Here is an 8,914-nt window from a genome sequence, read left to right as displayed (position 1 = left end):
CACAGCGAGAGGGGGAACACAAGCAGGGGGAGCGGGAGAGGGAGAAGCAGGCTTCCCGTGGAGCAGGGAGCCCGATGCGGGGCTCGATCCCAGGACCCCGGGATCATGACCTGCGCCGAAGGCAGACGCCTAACGACTGAGCCACCCAGGCGCCCCTTACCTCTTCCTTTTAAAAAAGATTTATTTATTTGAGAGAGAGAGAGAGCGAGCACAGGTGTGTGCGTGTGCACATGTGTGTGCCAGAGAGTGAGTGTGAGCAAATGTGAGCAGGGGGAGGGGCAAAAGGGGAGGAAGAGAGAGAGAATCTGAAGCAGACTCTGTACTAAACACAGAGTCCTACATAGGGCTCAATCCTACACCAGGAAGATCATGACCTGAGCCAAAACCAAGAATCAGGTGCTTAACTGAGACACCCAGGCATCCTTGTTTGTTCCTTTACCTCTTCGAATGGATGCATAATCATCTCCATATGGCTAAAATATAATTTAATCAATCCTCTGATTAATATTTTTCCAATATTTTGTCATTATAAATTCAACTGACCTGATAATCCTTTGTGTATATCCAGGATCATTTCTTCCAAATCTTGAAAGTAGAGTAGGCTGAGAGGGCAGATAAGCTCACTTTAGAAAAGTTTTAGTACACACTGACAAATTACCTCCTGAAATGACACCAATCTAAATGGAGGGTTTCTTTTTTTTCAAACCTGTGGAAGAATCTAAGCAGTTTTATGGCCTTTGACAAAGTTGCTGTCAAAGAGAAAAAGCTCAAAGATCTAGGAAGGTCCTGAGAGTTGCTGGAAGGAGATGAGGCCATGCCCTGGAAAGCTCTTCTGAGGAAGGTGGGAAGCATGTGTGAGTTTGGAACGATTGTGTGGGTGTGTCAATCAAGGTCAGAGAAGCAGAACCACTAGCAGGTGTATATAGAAGGATTTGGCCTAATGCTGTCCTGGGACCTGGTTAAGTGATCGTCACTACAGGGCTGCGATCCCAGTGTCCATCTGATGCTGGAGCTTGAAGTGCATGGGGCAGTCAGGAATGAAAGATAGATGGAAAGTTGCAGAGAGCAAGGGCAGGCTGGACCCCATAAACATGAGCTAGAGCCCACGGGACACTGTTGAAACCTGGTTGGTTCTTGTTGTCTCTGACCTTGATGGTGTAGACATTTTTTTTTTCCGCCCAGTTTTTTTTTATTAACACATAATGTATTATTTGTTTCAGAGGTACAGGTCTGTGATTCATCAGTCTTACACAATTCACAGCACTCACCGTAGCACATACCGTCCCCAGTGATGTGGGCATTTTATGGGAGCCCAGGGTTTTTGTCAAGGACCTAAACACACACACCTGGCTCAGGAGTCCGAGGCACTGGAGGGAAGGGGAAGGTGGAGCTGTTGCACGTGCAGCCGCGGCTTCCCACCACCAACCTGAGTCAGCAACTTAGCACCCCGTACGTGAGAGCAGGAGTGGATTTGCAGCTGTGGGCACGTCGCAGCATCAAAATCACCTTCATGTTATCTTAGGCCTCACAACAGCCCTGTGAAGTTGGAAGTGTAATCTTTTCTCATTTATCGGTGAGTAAAATGAGATTCTGGAGGGAAAGTGGCTTGCTCCAATAATTTATCCAGGGGGCTGGAGTTGAGACTGCTTTGGGCCAGCCAATCTTTCACTTCTCTGACCAAGTACTCCAGGACAGGGTTTGAGTACTAACTCATGTAGTTTCTCCACAATGTGGTTACTTAGGTTGGCCCTTGCTATGTTAGGAAAGAAAGAGATTGATGAATTTATTATAACTTAAAGATGACAATAGTCTTTGAATAGGAATTTAGACTTCTTTCATGGCTGATTTTGGTGATGTCAGCAATTTAATATTAATGTATATGAAACAGTTTAGCTTTTTTAGAAAATAAAGTGGGGATGTTAAGGTATGTTGTATTTCTTTGCTTTCTTTTGATTTTAGTTGTTCAGAAATTTCTTTTACTGGAAATGAAAATGTTTGGCTTATGATTTCTGCTTTTGAGAAGTGAATGTGGAGATGCTGAAATGAGTATTTTATTTTATTTTTTTTAAAGAATTTATTTTTTTGACAGAGAAACAGCGAGAGAGGGAACACAAGCAGGGGGAGTGGGAGAGGGAGAAGCAGGCTTCCTGCTGAGCAGGGAGCCCAATGCGGGGCTCAATCCCAGGGACCTGGGATCATGACCTGAGCTGAAGGCAGATGCTTAACGACTGAGCCACTCAGGCACCCCTGAAATGAGTATTTTAAAATATAAGGTCAGTCCTAGTGTTTTCCAACTAGTAAAAGGTATGAGAAATGGAAGAGAACTGTTGTAAATTACATCATCTGGAAGCAGATGAGGAGACACAATTTGGTGCAAACTAATTGACTAAGGATCAGATCAGCACCTGTGAAAGGAAGGAGCCGGGAAGCAGAGGGAAAGGACCCACTGAGCTGCAGGACTGGCAAAGCCTTGGCCAATGCAGTGGGACTCTGGAGCAAACCTTGTCCATCAGAGTTGTCTGTTCTGTGTCAGACCACAAAGCTGGGTCTATATACCCCTGCCTTGCTTAGCCACTGAAGGTGGGCTGCTTGGACAATGGTGTGATCCAAGGGACATGGCTCTGGGCAGCTGACTCTGGTCTCCAAGGAGCTGGAGTTGGAGGCTATTGACCTCCTCCTCTGCAGCTGGGCTACTATTTCTCCCTGAAGGGGCTCTGGGTGATGTGACTTTCTGGCTACCACAGGAAGTGTTCTAGACTAACACACTTAAGGAATATCAGCCAAATGTGGAGGATTCCTGATTCCAGCAAACAATAACAATAAGACATTTTGAGACAACTGGAATTGGTATTGTGATTGTGTTGGAAAATGTCTTATCTGTTGGTGATAGATCTTGAAGTATTTGTGGTGGCATGATAAGATGTCTAGCAAAACAGACAAAAGCAGAAGGGTGACAAAACAAACAAGAATGCTAAATTGTTGATAACCATTACAGCTAGAGATGGGCTCACACAGGTTCTTTATAGCATTCTATGTATGTATTTGCAATTTTAAACATGATGAAAGTTTTAAAAAATCCCACCAACAATCATTTAAGAATAATTACTTTTCTCTTGGTGAAAGAGTGGGCATATATTACTGGGTGTCTCTTAAATCCTGGGCTCAGTATGTGAATCCAGAAAAAACTCATATTTGAATATCATGACTATCTGCCCTGTTTGGGAAACAAAACATCCTGTAATTCAGCTCATAGCTCTCAGAGGAGCTGGAGGATTTTCCTGTTGAGTAGGGCCAAATGAATAACTGGGAAAGGAGGGACTAGTAGAATAGGATGGGAGCAAGGCAGGGAAGGAAGAAAGCTACTGATTTTTGAGAGCATTCTGCCACGGAACTGGATGCTTTATATCATCTCATTTAATCCTCACAACCACCCATTCTATTCTAGATTTTCTAGAATAGGATTCCCATTTTGCAGATTGGGATAGTAACACTCAGAAATGTGGCACACATCCAAGTGTTGGAGTTGGGATTCTGTCAGGTGGTGTCTGATTCCTAGGCCCTTGCACTGGGCCAATGGAGTTCAGGGCTGGTCACTTCTCAGGTTCCTGGGCCCTCTGGCAGCAATTTGGGGCAATCTGGGGCAGCAGGTTCTCCCTCCTGGAAAAGGCAGGAAGGGCAGGTCCTCTTTTGGCTACCATGTATATGCCCAGACCTTCCAAGTCCTGGCATCACCCTCTCTAATCATGAGACTCCTGTCTTATTTCCTGAAACTAAAAAAAAAAATTAGAAGGCGAAGATACTGTTCTGCATCTTAATTAGATGTTGTGAGGTTTCCCTCTTCCTTGGGGGCTTTTTCTGTTTTTCATTCATCTGCCCATCTTCAGGTAATGCCCTTTGTAATTTGTTGTCTTCCTGAAACCAATATACTTTGGTCTTCAATAAAGACTAACAACTTTGGGAGAGGGTCATGGGAGACTTTTGTCATGAGATAGCAGTGAATTCTTAAAGACAGAGCCTAAAAATTATGTGTGTTGTGGGGAAAGAGGAGGAGCTGATCCTTATGCCTCTGCCAGGCTGCGGGATATGCAATGAAGGCAAAAGGAAAGAGAAAAATCAGGGAGGGCGAGTCTCTTCCTCAAGTTCCCATCGAACACTATTGTGATCAGAAGGGACGGAGGCTGTGCACCTGCATGGCAGGGAAAGTACATCTCTGCAGATGGTGTTTAGCAGTGTTGTTCAAGATCTTTGGAAGGCCAGCAAGACCTTCCCTGAGTAGTAGAGCCAGCTGCCTGTCAGCCTGGGGCGTTAAGCAGGGCTTAGAAGCAAGCTGCAGGAAAATCTAGGCTTAAACACCTCTGTGTTTAGCCCAATCAGCTTTGATTTCTTCCCAAGATCTTGGTGTTTCATCAAAGGCTCTTTTTGCTGCTCATGGGCTTGGTTGGAGAAAACCATCAAGGAATCCAGGGAGGAGAATGACAGTGAGATACACTGACTCTTAAAAAGCTTTCAGGTGGGCGCCTGGGTGGCTCAGTCGTTAAGCATCTGCCTTCGGCTCAGGTCATGGTCCCAGGGTCCTGGGGTCGAGTCCCGCATGGGGCTCCCTGCTCAGCAGGAAGCCTGCTTCTCCCACTCCCTCTGCTTGTGTTCCCTCTCTCGCTGTGTCTCCCTCTGTCAAATAAATAAATAAAATCTTAAAAAAAAAAAGCTTTCAGGTGATTTTACTTTACTGAATTGTGGAGGCGCTGGGAACCAGGCTTTGAAATGTACTACGTGGCTGTGTGCATACACTAAGGGGGGGAAATTTGCAGAACGATCTGGAAATGAGGCTTGGATAAGTGCAGGTTGTTTAAGTGCCGAAATGTATCAGGATGTTTATATGAAAAACTTTCCACACTCTATACCTTTTCCTCTGTCACTTTGTCCCAGTAATTTTTATTCCTCCCACACTGCTGACCAATTTCCTGCTTCCCAACCTTCCTCCAAAAAGCTCCTTATACATTTCTTGCTAAATGTATAAGAGAGCTAAACACTGATACAAAGTGTGGAAGTTCTCAGCAGGAAGTGTGGAGGCCCCACCTTGCGGATGTGGTTTCAGCTTCTCTTAGGACCAGCTCTCTGCTGGCCCCTGTGGGTGAAGGTGAGGTTTCCTTCAAGGCGCTTTAGTTTCCAGACTCACTGAGCGGAGGAGAGACTACCGCAGTTTAAAGTCACGAACCACATCCCTGGTTATTGACTGTCTCTTTTAGTTTTCTTGTGTTATCATTTTGGCTTCAGGTGGATTGAGTGGAGTCTTTGTACCTTTCACTGCTTCCAGCCAAGTGCAAGCACAGTGACCTCCACTTTCTTCTCCCTGCTCTAGATATCAGAATCCCTCCCTCCCCACTCCCTCCTCATCTGGGCTGCTGCTGGGTAACAGACTTCATGCTAAAACCAGGAATAAGAAGGTGAATACAACCTGGCTCCCTGTCTTCAGTAGCTCACTGTGAACTGGGGGGAGACAGTAATCCCAGGAACTCAGGGTGAGTGACTCCTCTCTCTGGCTTTTTCGGTGTGATTGCACTAGCTTTCTGGCTGAGCATATTTCTGGGCTGGCTTTAGTCCAACATATAGGTTAAATGTTACTCATCATTATTGTTATTATCATGCCTCATGTCAAAGTCTATTAATGCCTCCAACTCATGGAGCCCTTGGTAAACAGTGAAGTGTGTGTGGAAGCACTAATCTTAAGGAAAACTATAAAGTTATTTTAAGATATTTCTGATTTTTTAGTTCTTATGTCTTATTATTAAAAACACCCCCATCTCCCTATCAGATTAATTTGAAACAAATCCCAGGTATTATATATTTTTTACATGTAAATATATATAAATCTCTATAAACAGATATATGTAAATATGTATTTCAGTGTATTTCTAAAGGATAAGGACTCTTTAAAAAGTAACCACAATACATCATCACACGTAAACATTTAGTAGTAATTCCTTAATATTATCAAATATCCAGTCAAGTTTTACTGTTTATCATAAGCTTTTAATTTTATAATTGAGTTAGGCTCTTTTGATAGGTCCATATTTTGTGATTGGTCGGGGTACCTCTTAAATATTTTTTTTAATCTACAGGTTTCCCCTCACACTCTTATTTTTCCTTGCAATGTATTTGTTGAAGAAACCGAGTGATTTATCCAAGAGATTTCCTAATGGTCTGGATTTTGCTGATTGTTTCCTCTTGATATTGAGCATGTTCCTCTGTTCTCGGTAGTTCCATCTAAAGATTTAGGCTTGGACTACTGGGTATTTACCCCAAAGATACAAAAGTAGGGACCAGAAGGGGTATGTGCACCCCGATGTTTATAGCAGCAATGTCCACAATAGCCAAACTGTGGAAAGAGCCAAGATGTCCATCGACAGATGAATGGATAAAGAAGATGTGGTATATATATACGATGGAGTATTATGCAGCCATCAAAAGGAATGAGATCTTGCCATTTGCAACGACGTGGATGGAACTGGAGGGTATTATGTTGAGTGAAATAAGTCAAACAGAGAAAGACATGTATCATATGATCTCACTGATATGAGGAATTCTTAATCGCAGGAAACAAACTGAGTGTTGTTGGAGTGGGGGGTGGGGTGGGAGGGATGGGGTGACTGGGTGATAGACATTGGGGAGGGTATGTGCTCTGGTAAGCACTGTGAATTGTGCAAGACTGTTGAATCTCAGATCTGTACCTCTGAAACAAATAATGCAATATATGTTAAGAAAAAAAAGAGAAGAAGAAGAAGAAGGTAGCAGGAGGGGAAGAATGAAGCGGGGGAAATCGGAGGGGTAGACGAACCATGAGAGACGATGGACTCTGAAAAACAAACAGGGTTCTAGAGGGGAGGGGGTGGGAGGATGGGTTAGCCTGGTGGTGGGTATTGAGGAGGGCACGTTCTTCATGGAGCACTGGGTGTTATGCACAAACAATGAATCATGGAACACTTCATCTAAAACTAATGATGTAATGTATGGGGATTAACATAAGAATAAAAAAAAAGATATATACACATATATATGCTTCTGAATTCTATGAATACACAATTGATATAAGAAATCACCTTAAAAGTATGTTGAGAATTTCAGTGTTATTTAAAGCTTGACAAGAAGAGGGTTATGAAATTAAATCTCAAAGACAGCTCATTGTCATGATGTGAGTTAAATTTCCTAGTGAACAATATTCTTTAAGATTGTTATCATGGTGAGCACTGAGTAATGTATGGAATTGTTGAATCATTACATTGTACACCTGAAACTAATATAACACTGTATGTTAACTATACTGGAATTAAAATTTAAAAACTTAATTAAAAAAAGAATTTAGAGTTCAGAAACAAAATAAAATAAAATAAAATTGTTCTTCTCAATCAAAGATTTAGGCTTGAGTTTCAGGCTGAAATGCTTCACAGGTGGTGGTGCTACACTTCTATCAGGAGATGCAAAATGCTTGGTTTTCTCGCTTTGTGGTGTAAGCAACCCTTGACAATTGTGACCTCCATCTATTAGCTCATTATGTTGCCGAATGGTAATATTTTATCATTGCTTTTTTATTTTTAAAAGATTTTATTTTGAAAGAGCGCGCAAAAGAGCGAGAGCACAAGCGGGGGTGGGGGGTGGGGGAAGGAGCAGAGGGAGAGGGAGAAGCCGACTCTCTGCTGAACAGGGAGCCCAACATGGGGCTTGATCACAGAACGCCAGGATCATGACCTGAACCAAATGCAGAAGGTTAAGTGACTGAGTCACCCAGGTGCCCCTCTATCATTGCTTCTTAAAAGCTTAGCTAGAATGCTTTTTAAAATTTTATTTTACTTTTTAGAGTGGGGGAGAGGGAGGGGGAGAGATTTTTTTTTTAAAGATTTTTAAAATTTTATTTGACACAGAGAGAGACAGCGAGAGAGGGAACACAAGCGGGGGGAGTAGGAGAGGGAGAAGCAGGCTTCCCACCAAGCAGGGAGCCCGATGCGGGGCTCGATGCGGGGCTCGATGCGGGGCTCGATCCTAGGACCCTGAGGTCATGACCTGAGCCAAAGGCAGATGCTTAACGGCTGAGCCACCCAGGTGCCCCGAGAGAGAGATCTTAAGCAGGCTCCATACTGAGTATATAGGGGCTCGATCTCACAATCCTGAGATCATGACCTGAGCTGAAATCAAGAGTTGGATGCTTACCTGACTGAGCTACCCAGGTGCCCCTAGAATGCTTTTTATAAAGAGAAACTTCTCTCATCAATGTTTGGTTACCCTGAAATGCAGTGTGTACAGGAAAAGCAGAATAAAGGCTTGATTCTTTCCCTGTATTAATAGTTTCTAGAGAATTGAAACACTGTGAAGATTTCAGAGGCTATAGCACTCCTCCCCCATCTAGTCTCTGCTTTTCCTTTGGTTCCTCTGAAATCTAGAAGTTCTCTCCTGCCAACCCCCCCACAAAAAAAAACCTCTCCACCTCTCCACTCAAATCCAACTTTCTGGGGCTTTGGAGAAAGAATTGCAGACTCATTCACACTAAAGTGCAAATGACTAATACTAACTTACAGTGTGACTACTCCAGGGAGATTTTCTGTTCGATTTGTATCAATGTCTTAAATTAGAGAAACTGAAATGAAGCTTCTTGGATAGGAATAACACTATTATGTGTCAGCAGCTGTACTCAGTGATTTACATACATTATCTCACAGAATGCCCACAACCTAATGAGTAAGGTATTTGTTATCCCCACTTTACAGATGTGGAAAACGAGGCTCAGGTTGTTTAAATAACTTGCCAGCTAAAAGGTGGCAAAGGTGAAACTAAAACCCGGATTGTCCGCCTTCAAGGCCAGAGCATTGATTCTGCCTTTTTGAGCTAATTTCAGGCGTCCTGAGCAAGGAGAGGAGGGTGTCAG

At 43.3% G+C, this 8,914-nt stretch overlaps 1 long non-coding RNA gene across 1 annotated transcript; it reads left to right on the top strand.

Moving 5' to 3' along the window:
• The first annotated feature begins 612 nt into the window (after window positions 1–612).
• Window positions 613–6,591, top strand: LOC135363968 (uncharacterized). Its single transcript, XR_010410413.1, has 4 exons — window positions 613–841; window positions 1,221–1,573; window positions 5,360–5,519; window positions 6,120–6,591. It is a non-coding gene; the product is annotated as an uncharacterized LOC135363968 (long non-coding RNA).
• The last annotated feature ends 2,323 nt before the right edge of the window (window positions 6,592–8,914 follow it).

Source organism: Mirounga angustirostris, unplaced genomic scaffold, assembly GCF_029215605.1.
Source record: "Mirounga angustirostris isolate CCGP_5_RB_7025 unplaced genomic scaffold, mMirAng1.0.hap1 SCAF_4, whole genome shotgun sequence".
NCBI lineage: Eukaryota > Metazoa > Chordata > Mammalia > Carnivora > Phocidae > Mirounga > Mirounga angustirostris.
The sequence above is the reverse complement of the archived record's forward strand: the minus strand, read 5'-3'. Positions and strand labels throughout refer to the sequence as shown.